This window comes from Triticum aestivum, chromosome 3A (genome assembly GCF_018294505.1).
Source record: "Triticum aestivum cultivar Chinese Spring chromosome 3A, IWGSC CS RefSeq v2.1, whole genome shotgun sequence".
In the NCBI taxonomy this organism is placed as follows: Eukaryota; Viridiplantae; Streptophyta; class Magnoliopsida; order Poales; family Poaceae; genus Triticum; species Triticum aestivum.
In genome coordinates, this window is record NC_057800.1 from 647,819,767 (window position 1) to 647,838,166 (window position 18,400).

The 18,400-nt window shown below is 47.0% G+C and overlaps 1 pseudogene; it reads left to right on the forward strand.

Annotated features, from left to right (window-relative positions):
• Positions 1–6,239: 6,239 nt before the first annotated feature.
• LOC123062904 (G-type lectin S-receptor-like serine/threonine-protein kinase At2g19130) lies at positions 6,240–9,064 on the forward strand (annotated as a pseudogene).
• Positions 9,065–18,400: the final 9,336 nt, after the last annotated feature.

The following is an 18,400-nucleotide window of genomic DNA, read 5'->3' on the forward strand; positions in this document are numbered from 1 at the left end:
AAGAAGGCATGCTCGAGGGCATGATATTGTTTCTCGTGGGCATGTCACTACTACTCAAGAAGTGCGGCAAGGATGGCACGCTCGAGGGCAAGCTACTGCTGACCTGAGGCGTGTTGCTGCTATTCCTGAATCGCAGCAAAGACGTCATGGCCGACGACAGAGTTATGGCACCCATCGTCACACCGACAACCCACCGCAAAGCGGGACCATGGTTGATGAACCGACTCCGGTGATTCATAACCCATGTTCATCTAAGAAGCTCACTCCTGATGTTCGCATCTCAGCCACCACCACTGTCCCAACATCCAGGAAACATGTGCCACAAATTCCATCTGAGGAAGAGAGCCCACAATCCAAAATCCCACAACTTGAGAGTGATAAGAAAAGCAAGTTGAGTGGCTCCACCAAAAGTGAGGAAGAGTGTACACTTTCAAAAATCCCACCACTTGAGAGTGAAAAGAAAAATAAATTGAGTGATGCCACAAAATGTGAGGAAGAGTGTCCACTTTCCACATTTCCATATATTGAGAGTGATAAGGAAAGTGAGGTGAGTGAGTCCATAAAATGTGAGGATCAGATTGTTCATCATGAGATTAGAGAAATGCAAGATCTCCACCTAGATATACCACACATTCAGGGAGAGAGAATTAATGAGTTGTGTGAGTCCACAAAATGCAAGATCATTAGAGAGATAAGCGATCCACAACCCAATATACCACACAATAAGAGTGAGAGGATAACTGAGTTATATGAGTCCACCAAATGTGAGGTTGAGATTTTTCAACAAGAGAATAGCAAGCTGAGTGATCCACCACCATGGGAAATTAGTAGTCCACCAAATGAAAAGAGAGAGGAACATTCAATAACTAACCTTTCACAAAGTTTTCTTTCTTTGCAATATGTGCAGGTGCAAAAGACATAACTATCAGCTCTCTTACAATGATGGAAGATTGAGATCCAAGCACAAATATGGAGGACATGGAGTACCACTACACAAGGTGCGTGTGTGAAGATTGATTTTCAGAAAGGCATTCAAGTACTCAATGAGGTAAGACAAAAAGGATCTTCCATTTTGATGGACCCCGAGGTATGCACATATGAACTCTTGAAACATTGGCGAAACGAAATAAGAGAAAAATTACTGGGAACATCCCTTAGCATGCCATTAATCCATCAATATAATTTTTTCCACCTTGAAGACAAAACAAAGGAGTTGGCAAACTTGAGATCAACGCAAAAATGTTCAACTTTTTATTTCCCTAGTTATTTTGTAGTGTCCTTGTGCTACAATTTTGCAGACCGAGTGAAGTCGAGGACGACTTTTCTCCAAGATAGGGAGGATGATATGGACATGCTCATGGTTGGTTATATATTTGTGCTCCATGGAAATGTTTGCTGGAAGGAACTCCTAAGTCGAACAAAACATCATGTTGGCATCGTCCATAAGATAGAAAAGTTGAAAACTAAAAATCTCTATATCATGAAACCTTTGCACTATGATTTGGCATTTCCATGCTTTCTTTTGTGTGATGACCAGGTAGAGTCGAGGACGACTCCTTTTCAAGAGAGGGGGGATGATGAGGACATCTCGGTCATTGAAACAACACCAATCATCCCTGGACAAATACATGATCACATGAAACACAATTCTAAGAGTCGAGGATGACTCTTCATCAAGGGAGGGAGGATGATGGGCACATGGGTACATCATACATGACATTTCAGAAAAGTGCACAATTTAGTTGGAAAGAATTACTAAGCTGAATCAAGCAAACACATGGCCAGGTGAACGCTAACTTATGTTCATACCACAATCTTGACCAAATGGCAGCAATTTCATCTCCATTGTTGTTGGTTGAACTTAGGTATCACATGGAAGAAATCCAACAACCTATGAGATTTTGTAGCAACCGCTTTGGAGGAAAAAGTTTGGAGAAAACAAGTTTCAAGTGAAGCTGATGCTGTCAGATTTTACCTCTGATGTTTCTTTGTGCCACACCTATATGGTGGAGAGACGGGGCCATAAGGGTACATCACCAGAAGCTCCATCAAATTATCTTTCCAATGCAAAAAACCTCACATCATTTGGAGTTATGAGTCAAAAGTTGTAGTCATTCTCGTGGAAGGTGTTCAGGCTGTCAAGGCTTCACGAATTTCCGAGGAGCTCTCCAATAACTCCCAAAGTTGACTGTTTATTCCCCCAAGAAAGCATGCAAACCTGTTTACTTTTGAAACCATTTTCACACCTAGCCAAGGGGGGTTGTCCCTGCTATAAAACCCCACCCCCCCCCCATCCTCTAGAAAACCTTTTGTAAAACCATTCAGCTACAAGCTTATGCAGCAAGACGGCTAGAGAGATCCGAGAGATCTTGCTACCTTTGCTCTTGTGAGTTCATTCGGATTCGCGAGAAGGAGCCTCTGGTTCCCCCTAGTTCATGCTCTACGGTTCCGGCCGTTTTATGTGGATTAGTCCCGTTTTGTTCTTCTGCGATTGTTCGGACAGCGGGTTGGAGTTCTTGTAGCTTCGGTCAGCCATCCCCAACGTACGGGTTGCATACAACCTTGGCAGGTATAAAGCTAGTTATCCCGGCTGCTTGCAGCTAGTTATCCCTCCCGATTCGATCATACGACGTGAAGATCGGGCCACCCTCGGGCGTGAACTCGTTCATCGGGTTCCCACCTATCACGACGTCGCTCAGGGCGTTGGAGAGCGCCTTCAGACGGTGACAGTAGGCGGTGATGGAGAGATCACCTTGGACGAGGCCGCGGAATTCCACCTCAGGCAGGCGCGGGTCATCTGATTGTCAAGGAACAGATTGGAGATGAGCGCCCAGGCTGTTGGGGATCATATCAGAAATTTAAAATTTTCTATGCATCACCAAGATCAATCTATGGAGTAATCTAGCAACGAAGGGAAGGGGAGTGCATCTACATACCCTTGTAGATCGCTAAGCGGAAGCGTTGCAAGAACGCAGATGAAGGAGTCGTACTCGTAGCGATTCAGATCGCGGATGATTCCGATCTAAGTGCCGAACCACGGCGCCTCCGCGTTCAACACACATGCAGCCCGGTGACGTCTCCCACGCCTTGATCCAGCAAGGGGAGAAGGAGAGGTTGGGAAGACTCCGTCCAGCAGCAGCACGACGGCGTGGTGGTGGTGGAGGAGCGCGGGACTCCAGCAGGGCTTCGCCAAGCACTACGAGAGACGAGGAGGGAGAGGGGTAGGGCTGCGCCAACAGGAAATAACTTCATGTGTTGGGCTGCCCCTTTGCCTCCACTATATATAGGGGGAGAGGGAGGGCTGCGCCCCCACCTAGGGTTTCCTCCCTAGGGGTGGCGGCAGCCCTAGATCCCATCTAGGGTGGCGGCCACAAGGGGGAGAGGGGAGGCGCACCTGAGGTGGGCCTTAGGGCCCATCTGCCCTAGGGTTTGCCCCCCTCCCCTCTTGGAGGCGCCTTGGGACTTGGTAGGAGGCGCCCCAGCCCACCTAGGGGCTGGTACCTTCCCATTATTGGCCCATGTAGGCCTCCGGAGCTGGTGGCCCCACCTGGTGGACCCCCGGACCCCTCTGGTGGTCCCGGTACACTACCGGTGATGTCCGGAACACTTCCGGTGGCCAAAACCATACTTCCTATATATCAATCTTTACCTCCGGACCATTTTGGAACTCCTCGTGACGTCCGGGATCTCATCCGGGACTCCGAACAACATTCGGTAACCACGTACATATTTTCCCTATAACCCTGGCGTCATCGAACCTTAAGTGTGTAGAGCATACGGGTTCGGGAGTCATGCAGACATGGCCGAGACAACTCTCCGGTCAATAACCAACAGCGGGATCTGGATACCCATGTTGGCTCCCACATGCTCCACGATGATCTCATCGGATGAACCACGATGTCAAGGATTCAATCAATCCCGTATACAATTCCCTTTGTCCATCGGTACGATACTTGCCCGAGATTCGATCGTCGGTATCCCGCTACCTTGTTCAATCTCGTTACCTGCAAGTCTCTTTGCTTGTTCCGTAACACATCATCCCGTTATCAACTCCTTGGTCACATTGTGCACATTATGATGATGTCCTACCGAGTGGGCCCAGAGATACCTTTACACGGAGTGACAAATCCCAGTCTCGATTCGTGCCAACCCAACAGACACTTTCGGAGATACCTGTAGTGAACCTTTATAGCCACCCAGTTACGTTGTGACGTTTGGTACACCCAAAGCATTCCTACGGTATCCGGAAGTTGCACAATCTCATGGTCTAAGGAAATGATACTTGACATTAGAAAAGCTTTAGCATACGAACTACACGATCTTTGTGCTAGGCTTAGGATTGGGTCTTGTCCGTCACATCATTCTCCTAATGATGTGATCCCGTTATCAACGACATCCAATGTCCATGGTCAGAAAACCGTAACCATCTATTGATCAACGAGCTAGTCAACTAGAGGCTTACTAGGGACATGGTGTTGTCTATGTATCCACACATGTATCTGAGTTTCCTATCAATATAATTCTAGCATGGATAATAAACGATTATCATGAACAATAAAATATAATACAATAATAACTAATTTATTATTGCCTCTAGGGCATATTTCCAACACAGGCCTCCTGAGCAGTTTGGTCCTCCGCCATGATAATATCCAGAATCTCATCGGAGATGGACCCGTAAAGCCACGAGCGGACAATATAGTTCTCGCGAGTCCAGTCCGGCGTGCGGTCCGCCTCGGCAGTGACGGCGCTGACGTGGGAGAGCAGGTCGTACTTGCCGAGAAGGACGCGTAGTAGCATCCTCCACTTGGTGAAGTTGGAAGCATGGAGGTCCAGAGTGACGGGGACGTGAGTACGCACGCTGGCGACGTTCATGGCCGGCGATGCAGCAGCGGGTGGGACGGCTGAGATCATGGCACCGGTGGTGGAGTTGATGGTGGCGGGGAACGTCGGGGAGGAGAGAGAGCTACTGGTGCTGGGCGAGGTGGACATGGTGTGGCGGCGGGGGAGGGGGGGGGGGTTCAGGAGGCTGGCGACTTGAGAGAAGGGGGTTGGATCGTGGTGTAGTCTGATACCAAGAAAACTAGTATTGTTGTGTGCAATTCACGCCAGCTGAAGGGCGCCTTGTATTCACATATATAGGAATTACATGCCTTGCTAATTAAGGTGAATCAGAGAGATCCTAAATGAAATATACAATGAGGATTCGGTAGGGTTACATTCCTATTACATGTGATATGAACAAAAGGAAATACTTTAACACCTCCGACGGCGGCGGGAGACGCGGGTGGAGCGGCGGCGGTTGAGCTGAGATCTGGATCGCCCGAGCTGCTCCCTGGAGCCTTATATTGAAAAAAAAAAGAGTTAAAACTATAGTGGGACATGTACCAACATTCCAACAAGGGCCATGGCGACCGGCGAGGCTGGCTAGTTGGGAGATTGTCAATCAAGAAGACAAAAATGGATATATTTCGTGCATGTTGTTCCAGGTAGCCTGTGCCGCGTCCGGGTGCGTGACCTGTGCGTCGCGCTCCGCCGTCGATTCCCACTGGCGCTAAGCTGGCCTCACGTGACTGTGACACCGACCGGAACACGCGCGCGTCCACTGCCCACGCTTTACTGCCCGGGCCGGCCGGACTGCGGCCGCCACCACCACCACCCCTGAGCGGCGATCAATGCGACACCAACTCAACTCCCCCTGGATTTGCGTGGTTTGATGGCGGTTGCATGTTGACGGACGATGCCCGTGTCCTTTTGAGTGAGTTAACACTTGATTACTCCACAGGCCACTCCCACTTGACTCGAGCAGTGCATGGCCCAGCTCCGTGCGTCCGATACCCTCCCCTCGGCCCGTCCACGTCCATGCCCCTGCCCTCTCCAGCTAGTGGCTGCTACCCGCATCGTCATAACTCATAACCGACCGATCGGGCCGGGTATATCGAGCTAAGGGAGAACAGTGCGCCACTGCACCCAAAAGTTCACCGCCGGTCCACCGATCACGCTGCGTCCGGTCCGTCCATGTGGAGCGTCGCGGTACGACTGTCTGGCGAAACAGCACGCGGCCTCCTCCGCCGCTGCACGGCACGGCCCGACCCGGGACGACGACGAGGTGAGATGAACCAAAGTGTTAATTCTCTCGTACGACGTCTTCAATGCCGCATTTAAGCCGGGCGTGGACCACCTTTCCGCTGTTCCTCCCCTGTGAACGATCGGCCAGTCGGAGGCGTGGCTCGCTCGACCCCCTCTCCTTTTCGCCCTCCATCCGTGTCTTCACTGTCAGTAATTCAGGTATCTGTTGTCTTGTTGCCGGCCACCACCTCCCCTGCCGCGCCGTCCAGGCCACTCAGTCCGGCCGCGCGCTCGGAGGTTGGAGCAATGGCGACGCACGCTGGACCGTGCTTCTCCGCCGCTGTGCTGCCTTTGCTCCTCGGTTTCCTGCTTCTGCGAGGAGCACCGTCGCGCGCCGCTGATACAAACACCGTCGCCGTCGGCCAGCCGCTGTCAGGCCGAAAGAGGCTCGTGTCCAAGCGCGGCAAGTTCGCGCTCGGCTTCTTCCAGCCTGGTAAACCCACCTACAACACCCACCCCTCCGACTCTCCTTAGCTGTTCTTGTGGTCTTGCGGGTGATACAGATTCTGAATGGTTCTCAATGATTGTCGTGTGACATCCATTTCGCATGCTTAGCAGAATCATCGCGGCACTGGTACCTCGGCATTTGGTACAACCAAATCTCCGAGCACACCACGGTGTGGGTCGCCAACCGGGACGCGCCGCTCTCCGACCCGGCTTCCTCGCAGCTCTCTATCTCCAGCGACGGCAACATGGTCCTCCTCCACGGCGACCGTGCCAAGTCCCCGGCACTCTGGTCCACCGGCGTCGCCAGCATTCCACCCAGCAGCTCCACGGTCGGCGTCCTGCTCGACACGGGCAACCTCGTCCTGACGGACGCGTCCAACACCTCAGTCGTGCTGTGGCAGAGCTTCGACCACTTCGGGGACACGTGGCTGCCGGGCGGCAGGCTCGGCCGGAACAAGCGCACCGGCGAGGTCACGCGCCTGTTCGCGTGGAAGGGCTACGACGACCCGGCGCCGGGCGTGTTCGCCCTGGAGCTCGACCCGAACGGCACGAGCCAGTACCTGCTCAACTGGAACGGCAGCATGGAGTACTGGACCAGCGGCAACTGGACCGGCGACGGGTTCACCGGCGTGCCGGAGCTGAAGGCCTATAGCAACTCCCCGATGTCCATGTACAACTTCGGCTACGTCGACGGCAAGGACGAGAGCCACTTCTTCTACGACGTCAAGGACGAGGCCGTCGTGACGCGGTTCCTGGTCGACGTGACGGGCCAGATCAAGTTCCTGACGTGGGTGGAGTCAGCCGGCCAGTGGATCCTCTTTTGGACGGAGCCCAAGGCGCAGTGCGACGTCTACGCGCTCTGCAGTGCGCTCGCGGCGGCGGCGGCGTCCAGGGCGCGACGCGGGAGGCGAAGAACGACGACGGTTTCTATGCCATGCCCGATGTGAGGCTGCCGAGCGACGCGCGGGGTGTCGTGGCCGCGGCGAGCGCTCGTGACTGCGAGCTCGCGTGTATCGGGGAGTGCTCCTGCACCGCGTACTCCTACAACGGTAGCTGCTGGCTCTGGCACGGAGGCCTCGTCAACCTCCAAGACATGAGCACGAGCAGCAGCACTGGCACCGGAGGCGGCAGTGGCACCATCCTCATCCGGCTGGCTGCGTCCGAGTTCACTAGCCCAGGGCACACCAAGACACTAATCATTGCACTCGTCGCCGTTGCGGCGGCCGTGGCCGCAGTCACCGTTGCCGTTTTCGTGTCAGTCTTCGTTCTGAGGAGGAGGAGGCTGAAGGCGCAAAGGAGAGTCGTGGAAGGTTCGCTGATGCCGTTCACGTACCGCGACATGCAGTCCGTGACCAACAACTTCTCGGACAAGCTCGGCGGCGGCTCCTTCGGGTCGGTGTTCAAAGGGTCGCTCCCCGACGCGACCGCGACGCTGGTCGCGGTGAAGAAGCTCGAGGGCGTGCGTCAGGGGGAGAAGCAGTTCCGCGCGGAGGTGAGCACCATCGGCACCATCCAGCACGTCAACCTCATCCGGCTGCTCGGGTTCTGCTCCGAGGGGACACGGAGGCTGCTCGTCTACGAGCACATGCCCAACGGCTCTCTGGACAGGCACCTCTTCTCGTCCGGCCCCGGCCCCGGCCATGGCGTCCTGAGCTGGGAGACGAGGTACCAGATCGCTCTGGGCGTCGCGAGGGGACTGGACTATCTGCACGACAAGTGCAGGGACTGCATCATACACTGCGACATCAAGCCGGAGAACATCCTCCTGGACGACGCGTTCGCCGTGAAGGTAGCGGACTTCGGCCTCGCGAAGCTCATGGGCCGGGACATCAGCCGCGTGCTGACGACGATGAGGGGCACGGTGGGGTACCTCGCGCCGGAGTGGATCACCGGCACGGCCATCACGGCCAAGGCCGACGTGTTCAGCTACGGCATGCTGCTGTTCGAGATCGTGTCCGGCAGGAGGAACGTGGAGCAGCGGCCGGACGGCACGGTGGACTTCTTCCCGTCGGCGGCCGCGAGCCGGCTCCTGGATGGCGACGTGAAGAGCACGGTGGACAGGCGGCTCGACGGCGACGCAGAGGTTGGCGAGGTGGAGCGGGCGTGCAAGGTGGCGTGCTGGTGCGTGCAGGACGAGGAGGGCGCGCGGCCGAGCATGGGGACGGTGGTGCAGGCGCTCGAGGGGCTCGTCGATGTCGGCATGCCGCCTGTCCCGAGAATGCTCAAAGTGCTCGGGGATCCAGCCAACTACGTCAAGTTCTTTTCAGGGTTGCCGTCGACGTGAAATCGCTCACGCAGCAAAACGTACTTAGCTTAGCCTTGTCATCAGCGACATGACCTACTCATGTCATGCCTAGTTGTGTATATATAGGGTGGTCTTCTTCAACTGTAGTGGTGTGTCCTAGTCGTATATGTGTTGTACTGAACTAGGCAAGAATTAGTGTATGCAGTCTTGCAGATATAGTAAATTCACGTATTTTTCATAGGACATATAAGTAAGGGTGTGGCTAGGTCTCAGTCGACTGAGATTTAACCAAGTCTCTGTCAAGTGACGTACATGCAAGCAAAATCGGTTATTAGCACTGAGGGGTTTAACCCTAAAAAAATGAAAAAGAAAAAATAAATTAATATTGTATAACTATGACTAACATGAACAATCATGAATACCTGTCGTCAAACTCTTATCTTGTACGTAGAATTGGAACAACTAAAATTGGCACACAAATCACTCAAAACATGTACTATTATGTACCGTGCAAAAACAAATGTAAACTAGCGTTACAATTATTTTGATTTAAGTACAAAAATGAAAAAAATGTTTTCATTTGAAGTACCTAATAATTAAGCAAAATTAATAGTGTCACAAGATTGCAAACATTAAACACACCGTCACATACAGAAATATATAAGAATATCCAATGGCAGAAAAGGGAATGGACATAACTAAGATCTAATAAAACAAAATAAAAACCAAAACATTTTTTCCTGAGGTAACATGAATGTAGGGCATTTGTGTTACCTAAAAGAAGAAATAAAAAGAAGGAAAAACATAAAAGCAAATGATGACAAAAAGTTGCATACAAAAAAAAGAATAATTATATAGTAGTGTAACCTTCATATATACACTTTCTTGTTATACTTTGTGTTCAAACAAGGACAAAAAAAGAATTATGTCATGAAACGCACACAACACAGGCACACACACATTCATCCACGCAAGCGCACATGTCCACGCGATCCGCTTTCTTTTATACACCCTGTATAAACAAATATAAGACCATTTAGATCACTACTTTGTTTAGAGGGAGTAATTTATTAATGGATAATCGATGATACATTTTGGTACGTGGACGTTGGGCTGCTCCAGCCAGCCAGTACACTTTTTACGTGGGCTTCTGCGGGTTAGAGAAAAAACAAGTTAAACAAAACCAAGCCTTTTTCACGTGTTCTGGTACACGCTAGAAGAAAAAAGAAATTCGACTGATACAAAACCTATTTTCAGGCACATGAAAAATAGCAAAACTGATGGTAAATTTACTATCTACTACCATTATAAAAAGGAAGAGAGGGGCGGATTCAAACAATCACATCCATTCATTATCAACATTTAATGGCTTTTAATCATCCGGTGTTTAACGCTACCAACCACGCATTACGCCACTAGAATCTATCGATCGCTAATTTGCCCCGTCGATTAAAAAAATCCGCTGCCCGCACACGACGGCACGACCTCTCCGGCTCTCTCGCCCCTCTTCTCCCCCCCCCCCCGCGCGCCGTTACTCCCACAGCCTCGCGCCGCCTTAGCCGCATGAGCCGCCCCGCCGCGCCCGGAGCCACCTCCCGCGCCCGTCGCCCCGCCGGAGCCGCCGCCCGTCGCGCGCCGGGGGAGCCCCACCGCAAGTCGCCGCCCTTCGCCGCGGGAGAGTCGAAGCCGCCGCCCGTCGCGCGCCGGGGGAGCCCCGTCGCAGGTCGCCGCCCTTCGCCGCGGGAGAGCCGGAGCCGCCACCCTTCGTTGCGGGAGTCGCCGGCAAATCGCAGCCTGTCGCGCGCCGGGGGAGAGCCGCGACAGGTCGCCACCCTTTCCCACGGGAGAGCCGCCGCCCGTCGTGCGCCTGCCTCTCCTCCTCTACTGCCGCAGGTACGCCGACGCCTCCCGACAAGCCAGTAAGTTCCCTCCTCCGCTCTCCTGCTGATGCGCGGCTGCTTCGCCCTGGTCCATGCCGCTGCCCCGATGTTCAGGTGAGCAGAGACGCCATGCCGAATTCACCATTGCGGCTGGCCGACCTTGTTTGTTGTAGTTGTTGCCTCAACCGGTGCGTCCCTGCCGTCTGGCGATGGCGCGACCGCGGTGGATGTGGTTATGCGTGGCTCACAGAGATCCAAGGGTAAGACCAGTTTCCGCTCATGAAAGGTAAACACCGATTGAGACCACCGTCTAGAGGGTAAGCAGGCGTATCCGTCTATTATTTAGCTTGTGATTTGTGATGTATGTGTGGCGTTGGATAATGTTGTTCTTATTGCAAGTAATCCTTGATTTCTGTTTTTTGGCTCTTTCCAGCCTGGACGTGGGAACGCTGCAGCTCCTTCCTCAATGCTACTTTTCTAAATCGGATCTCTGCAACTCATGAGGATTCAAATCACTAAAGGAACTAGGAGTACTGCTTGTTTTATTATAGGTGTCTTCTAATCTAAGAACTACTGAGCAAGATAATTCAGATGGATCTAATTAAGAATCTTGTATCAATGGTGATCAGGGCTGTTTTTACATATGTTTATAGACAACTTGGGCCAAAGCTATGTGTATTGGACGACATGCGCCAAAGCTGTCCATACAGGGCAGATGGTCCTCAAAGCGTGGTGTCGATTTCGTAAGTTGTTAAGTTGATTTGTTAAGTCTATACAGTGCGGACGACCTACTCTATCTATTTAATGGGTAAGTTGATTTCGTTCTGTTGTCTCACCGGCTTAGAGTGTTGTGCATGTGGTGCTTGTTAGAGCTTTGTCCAAACATGTCATTTCCTGTCATACAAACTGCTTTTGCTCGGAGTTATACATGGATGGAACTTTTATGTGTTCACAATACATGATAACAGGGGTTACCATTTTGCGGCTCAGGAACACACTTTGGATATAACATCATGGGGACAAAAAACATATTAATGGAAAATCAGGTTAAGCAGCATCCTATCTTTTTTTCTCATGCTATATGGGATGCTTGGAACTTTATTATCATTCTCTGATGTCCTGCCTTTGTTTTCAAATATTGATTGAGATCAAAAAATTTACTTGTCCTTTGTACAGAAGCATATGGGAGCTGCATTTGAGAAATGCTCTCACCTTTTGGTTGCAAATATTGAAAAGGTGATATACAATGCACTGACTTTTTGAATCACAGTGAGGTCATTTGATTTTTGCGGTCTTCTCAGCTTTGATTCATGTTGCTACTAGCAAAAGAAATAACTATTTGTGTTGTAGTTTCCCCTGAAAACTTGCACCTATGTAGTTTATTATTGGTACCTATTTTCTTCATACAACTAGATTAATTTCACATGTTTTCACAAGACAATGTAACTATTTTCTTGTAGTTGTTGTTTACATGGAATCAAGTGAAGACATCGATGATTTTGCAGTATGGATGAAGCTGTATACACACACAAAATTTGAATTTCTTGCCTTGAAATATATTTTTGCAGCATGTATTAAACATGGTGTGTCCAAACATAGACGATAAATGAAAACATGTCTTTTGCTTTGACGTTTCGGCGTGCAGTAACAGTTTCAAATAGGATATACTTGTTTTATTATGATCTCTACACAATATTATTAGCTTGAAAATTGACTATGTGCATTTTTTATTTTATAGACAATAAAATTTTGTACAATATTTGATACATGCATTTGCACGTACACGATTACTAAATCTTGGCGTTTTCTTCGAAGTACGAAATCTGTTACAGAGTACTAAGTCTTGATATTTTGTTTGCCACCTAAGAAGAAAATGCCACTCCCGGTGATTATGATTCACGATTTTACTGGTGTTTATTGTTTCGTCGCATGTAAAAGTGATGTGGTGTCTTGCACAGACCTGCTGAAGTTTGTCTTCTAATAGCTGATACATGCCTTCTATATTACTCCCTCCGTCCCAAATAAGTGTCTCAAGCTTAGTACAATTTTGTACTAAAGTTAGTACAAAGTTGAGACATTTATTTTGGGACGGAGGGAGTATATTTTATGCCTTATTTAAGGTTTAATTTCCAATACATTACATGTACATCTTTGAGTATATGATACTCCATATATAGATTGATTCCTTAACCGAAGTAGGTGACCAGGATTATTTCATTCTAGAATACACCTTTGAGTAACCGAAGATGAATGTGTGTGTGTGGGGGGGGGGGGGGTGAAGGAAATAATCCCTAGAGGCAATAATAAAGTTATTATTTATTTCCTTATATCATGATAAATGTTTATTATTCATGCTAGAATTGTATTAACCGGAAACATAATACATGTGTGAATACATAGACAAACAGAGTGTCACTAGTATGCCTCTACTTGATTAGCTCGTTGATCAAAGATGGTTATGTTTCCTAACCATAGACATGAGTTGTCATTTGATTAACAGGATCACATCATTAGGAGAAGGATGTGATTGACTTGACCCATTCCGTTAGCTTAGCACTTTATCGTTTAGTTTGTTGCTGTTGCTTTCTTCATGACTTATACATGTTCCTATGACTGAGATTATGCAACTCCCATTTATCGGAGGAACACTTTGTATGCCACCAAATGTCACAACATAACTGGGTGATTATAAAGGTGCTCTACAGGTGTCTCTGAAGGTACTTGTTGGGTTGGCGTATTTCGAGATTAGGATTTGTCACTCCGATTGTCAGAGAGGTATGATACGTCTCCGTCGTATCTACTTTTCCAAACACTTTTGGCCTTGTTTGGACTCTAACTTGCATGATTTGAATGGAACTAATCCGAACTGACGTTGTTTTCAGCAGAATTACCATGGTGTTATTTATGTGCAGAAACAAACGTTCTCGGAATGACCTGAAACTTCACAGAGCAACTTTTTGGAAAATATAAAAAATACCTGCAAAAGATGAAGGCCAGGGGCCCACCACCTGTCCACGAGGGTGGGGGCGCGCGCCTGCCCCCCTAGGGTGCGCCCCCCTACCTCGTGGGCCCCCCTGGAGCTCCTCCGACTCCAACTCCAACTCTATATATTGTGTTTCGGGGAGGAAAAAAATCAGGGAGAATAATTCATCACGTTTTACAATACGGAGCCGCCGCCAAGCCCTAAAACCTCTCAAGAGGGCTGATCTGGAGTCCGTTCGGGGCTCTGGAGAGGGGAATCCGTCGCCATCGTCATCATCAACCATCCTCCATCACCAATTTCATGATGCTCACTGCTGTGCGTGAGTAATTCCATCGTAGGCTTGCTGGACGGTGATGGGTTGGATGAGATCTATCATGTAATCGAGTTAGTTTTGTTTGGGTTTGACCCCTAGTATCCACTATGTTATGAGATTGAAGTTGCTATGACTTTGCTCTGCTTAATGCTTGTCACTAGGGCCCGAGTGCCATGATTTCAGATCTGAACCTATTATGTTTTAATCAATATATGAGAGTTCTTGATCCTATCTTGCAAGTCTATAGTCACCTATTATGTGTTATAATCCGTTAACCCCGAAGTGATAATAATCGGGATACTTACCGGTGATGACCGTAGTTTGAGGAGTTCATGTATTTACTATGTGTTAATACTTTGTTCCGATACTCTATTAAAAGGCGGCCTTAATATCCCTTAGTTTCTGTAAGGACCCCGCTGCCACGGGAGGGTAGGACAAAAGATGTCATGCAAGTTCTTTTCCATAAGCACGTATGACTATATTCGGAATACATGCCTACATTACATTGATGAGCCGGAGCTAGTTCTGTGTCACCCAAGGTTATGACTGCTACATGATGAACCGCATCCGGCATAATTCTCCATCACTGATCCATTGCCTACGAGCTTTCCATATATTTTTCTTCGCTTATTTACTTTTCCGTTGCTATTGCTATCATCACTACAAAATACCAAAAACATTACTTTTACTATTGTTACCTTTTGCTACCGTTACCACTACTATCATATTACTTTGCTACTAAACACTTTGCTGCAGATATTAAGTTTCCAGGTGTGGTTGAATTGACAACTCAGCTGCTAATACTTGAGAGTATTCTTTGGCTCCCCTTGTGTCGAATCAATAAATTTGGGTCGAATACTTCACCCTCAAAAACTGTTGTGATCCCCTATACTTGTGGGCTACCAAGACTATTTTCAGGCGCCGTTGCCGGGGAGCATAGCTCTATTCTTTGAGTCACTTGGGATTTATATCTGCTTATCATTATGAAGAACTTGAAAGATCCAAGAAACAATATTTATCCCTCAACTACGAGGGGAGGTAAGGAACTGCCATCTAGCTCTGCACTTGATTCACCTTCTGTTTTAAGTAAGCTTGCGACACCTAAACCTGCTTCTGCTATTCGTTTTGATATGTCGCATGCTATTGATGATGCCACTTCTGCTATACATGATACTTATGATGAAACTACTTCTATGCTTGATACTACTGTGCCACTTGGTGAATTTCTTGATGAACAACTTGCTAGGGCTAGAGAGATTGAAAATATTGAATCTGATAATACTGATGAAATTGATGATGAAGACTTGCCTGTTATTCTCGAGGGTTATGTTTTTGATAAAGAAGCTTCTTTAGCTATTTTAGCTTGCAAAGATAGATACAAACTTAAGAGGTTATTAGATAAATGGAATAAGAAATCTCTAAATGCTAGAATGAAACTTGACCCTGCTTTTTCTACTTCACCTATCTATGTTACCGATAAGGATTATGAATTCTCTGTTGATCCTGATATAATTACTTTGGTTGAATCTGATCCTTTTCATGGCTATGAATCTGAAACTGTTGTGGCACATCTTACTAAATTAAATGATATAGCCACCCTATTCACTACTGATGAGAGAACTCGTTATTTTTATATCCTTAAAATATTTCCGTTCTCATTAAAGGGTGATGCTAAGATATGGTTTAATTCTCTTGATCCTGGTTGTGTGCATAGTCCCCAGGATATGATTTATTACTTCTCTGCTAAATATTTCCCTGCTCATAAGAAACAACCTGCTTTAAGGGATATATATAATTTTGTGCAAATTGAAGAAGAGAATCTCCCACAAGCTTGGGGGAGGCTTCTCCAATTACTTAATGCTTTGCCCGATCATCCTCTTAAGGAAAATGAAATACTTGATATCTTTTATAATGGACTAACCGATGCCTCCAGAGATTACCTGGATAGTTGTGCTGGTTTTGTTTTCAGGGAAAGAACACCGGATGAAGCTGAAATTCTATTGAACACCTCCGGAGCCAATTCATGAGCCTATTCCTAAACCAACTCCGAAGAAGAGGGGTATTCTATTTCTCATTCCTGAAGATATGCAAGAGGCAAAGAAATCTATGAAAGAAAAAGGTATTAAAGCTGAAGATGTTACGAATTTACCTCCTATTGAAGAAATACATGGTCTTAACTTACCGCCTATTGAAGAAACATATGATCTTAATCCATTACCTATTGAAGAAACTCATGGTCTTGATAACCTGACACAGGTAGTAAATGTAAATTCTCTCTATAGATATGATAAAGCTGAAATCCCATTTACTAAGTTTGCTAGCCCATGATTAGATGAGTTTGATAAATGTATGGTTAAGCAAGAAGACTTTAATGCTTATTTTGGTAGACAATTGAAATACAATTCAAATATGCTTGAACACTTGGGTGATTATATGGCTAATGTCAAAGGTGAACTTAAACTTATTAGTAAACATGCTTCTATGGTTACCACTCAAGTAGAACAAGTACTTAAAGCTCAAAATGATTTGCTCAATGAATTGGATAGTAAGAATAATGATAATGCTATTAGAGTTATGACTAGAGGTGGTAAAATGACTCAGGAACCTTTGTATCCTGAAGGCCACCCTAAGAGAATTGAGCAAGATTCTCAGAGAAATAATATAGATGCACCTAGTCCTTCTAGAAGGAAGAAAAAGAAAAATGATAGGACCTTGCATGCTTCTAGTGAACCTATTATTGAAACACCTGAGAATCCAAATGATATTTCTATTTCTGATGCTGAAACTCAATCTGGTAATGAACCTGAAACTAGTGATAAGATTAATGATAATGTTCATGATGATACTCAACCTAGTAATGATAATGATATAGAAACTGAACCTGTTGTTGATCTTGATAACCCACAATCAAAGAATCAACGTTATGATAAGAAAGAATTTATTGCTAGGAAACATGGTAAAGAAAGAGAACCATGGGTTCAGAAACCCATGCCTTTTCCTCCCAAACCATCCAAGAAAAAGGATGATGAGGATTTTGAGCGCTTTGCTGAAATGATTAGACATGTATTTTTGCGTATGCGATTAACTGATATGCTCAAAATGAATCCATATGCTAAGTATATGAAAGATATTGTTACAAATAAAAGAAAGATACCGGAAGCTGAAATTTTCACCATGCTTGCTAATTATACTTTTAAGGGTGGAATACCAAAGAAACTTGGAGATCCAAGAGTACCCACTATACCATGCTCCATTAAGAGAAACTATGTTAAAACTGCTTTATGTGATCTTGGAGCCGGTGTTAGTGTTATGCCTCTCTCTTTATATTGTAGACTTGATTTGAATAAGTTGACACCTACTGAAATATCTTTGCAAATGGATGATAAATCAACTGCTATATCTGTCGGTATTTGTGAGGATGTGCCTGTTGTAGTGCAAACGTTACTATTTTAACGGACTTTGTTATTCTTGATATTCCCGAGGACGATAGTATGTCTGTTATTCTTGGAAGACCCTTTTTGAATACTGCAGGGGCTATTATTGATTGCACTAAAGGCAATGTCACTTTTCATGTTAATGGTAATGAGCATACGGTACACTTTCCGAGGAAACAACCTCAAGTTCATAGTATCAACTCTATTGGAAAAATTCCATCGATTATATTTGGAGGTTTTGAATTTCCTCTTCCTACTGTCAAGAAGAAGTATGATATTCTTATTATTGGGGATGTGCATATCCCCGTTGAGGTAACATAGTGTTATTCAAAATTTCTCCGATTCCATGTTAATCGGAATGAGTTCGTTAACAAGACTTGATGAACCTTGTTAGTGGATTCCTTTTGATGATCATGAGATGGATGAACTAGAAGGCACAACCTGCCGTACCCTCCTTTTACTTTCTATTATTTATATTAAATAAAATAAAAATAGTATTTTTCTGTTTGTTATCGGATTATCTGTGTAATATAAAAATACCTTGAAAATAAAAGTTCTCCAAATGCCATGAAATTTAAATATGATTTTTTCTGGAACATTTGAGAATATTTGGCACTGAGAACACAGCAGGGGGGTCAACCACGTCCCACAAGGGCGGAGGGCGCGCCCTACCCCCCTGGGCGTGCCCCCTGCCTCGTGGGCCCACAGTGGCCCTCCTCCACTTATCCTGTCACCCACACACTCCTTCTTCCTCCGCCAAACACGAATAACCAGCTCAAACCCGAGTCCAAGCTCGTTTTGCTGCCATTTTCGATCTCCTTGCTCAAAGCACCTATCACAAAACTGCTTGGGGAGATTGTTCCTTGGTATGCGACTCTTCCATTGGTCCAATTAGTTTTTGTTTTAGTGCTTTATTCATTGCAATTTTTTGCTGCTTAGGTGACCCTGTTCTTGAGCTTGCATGTCAAA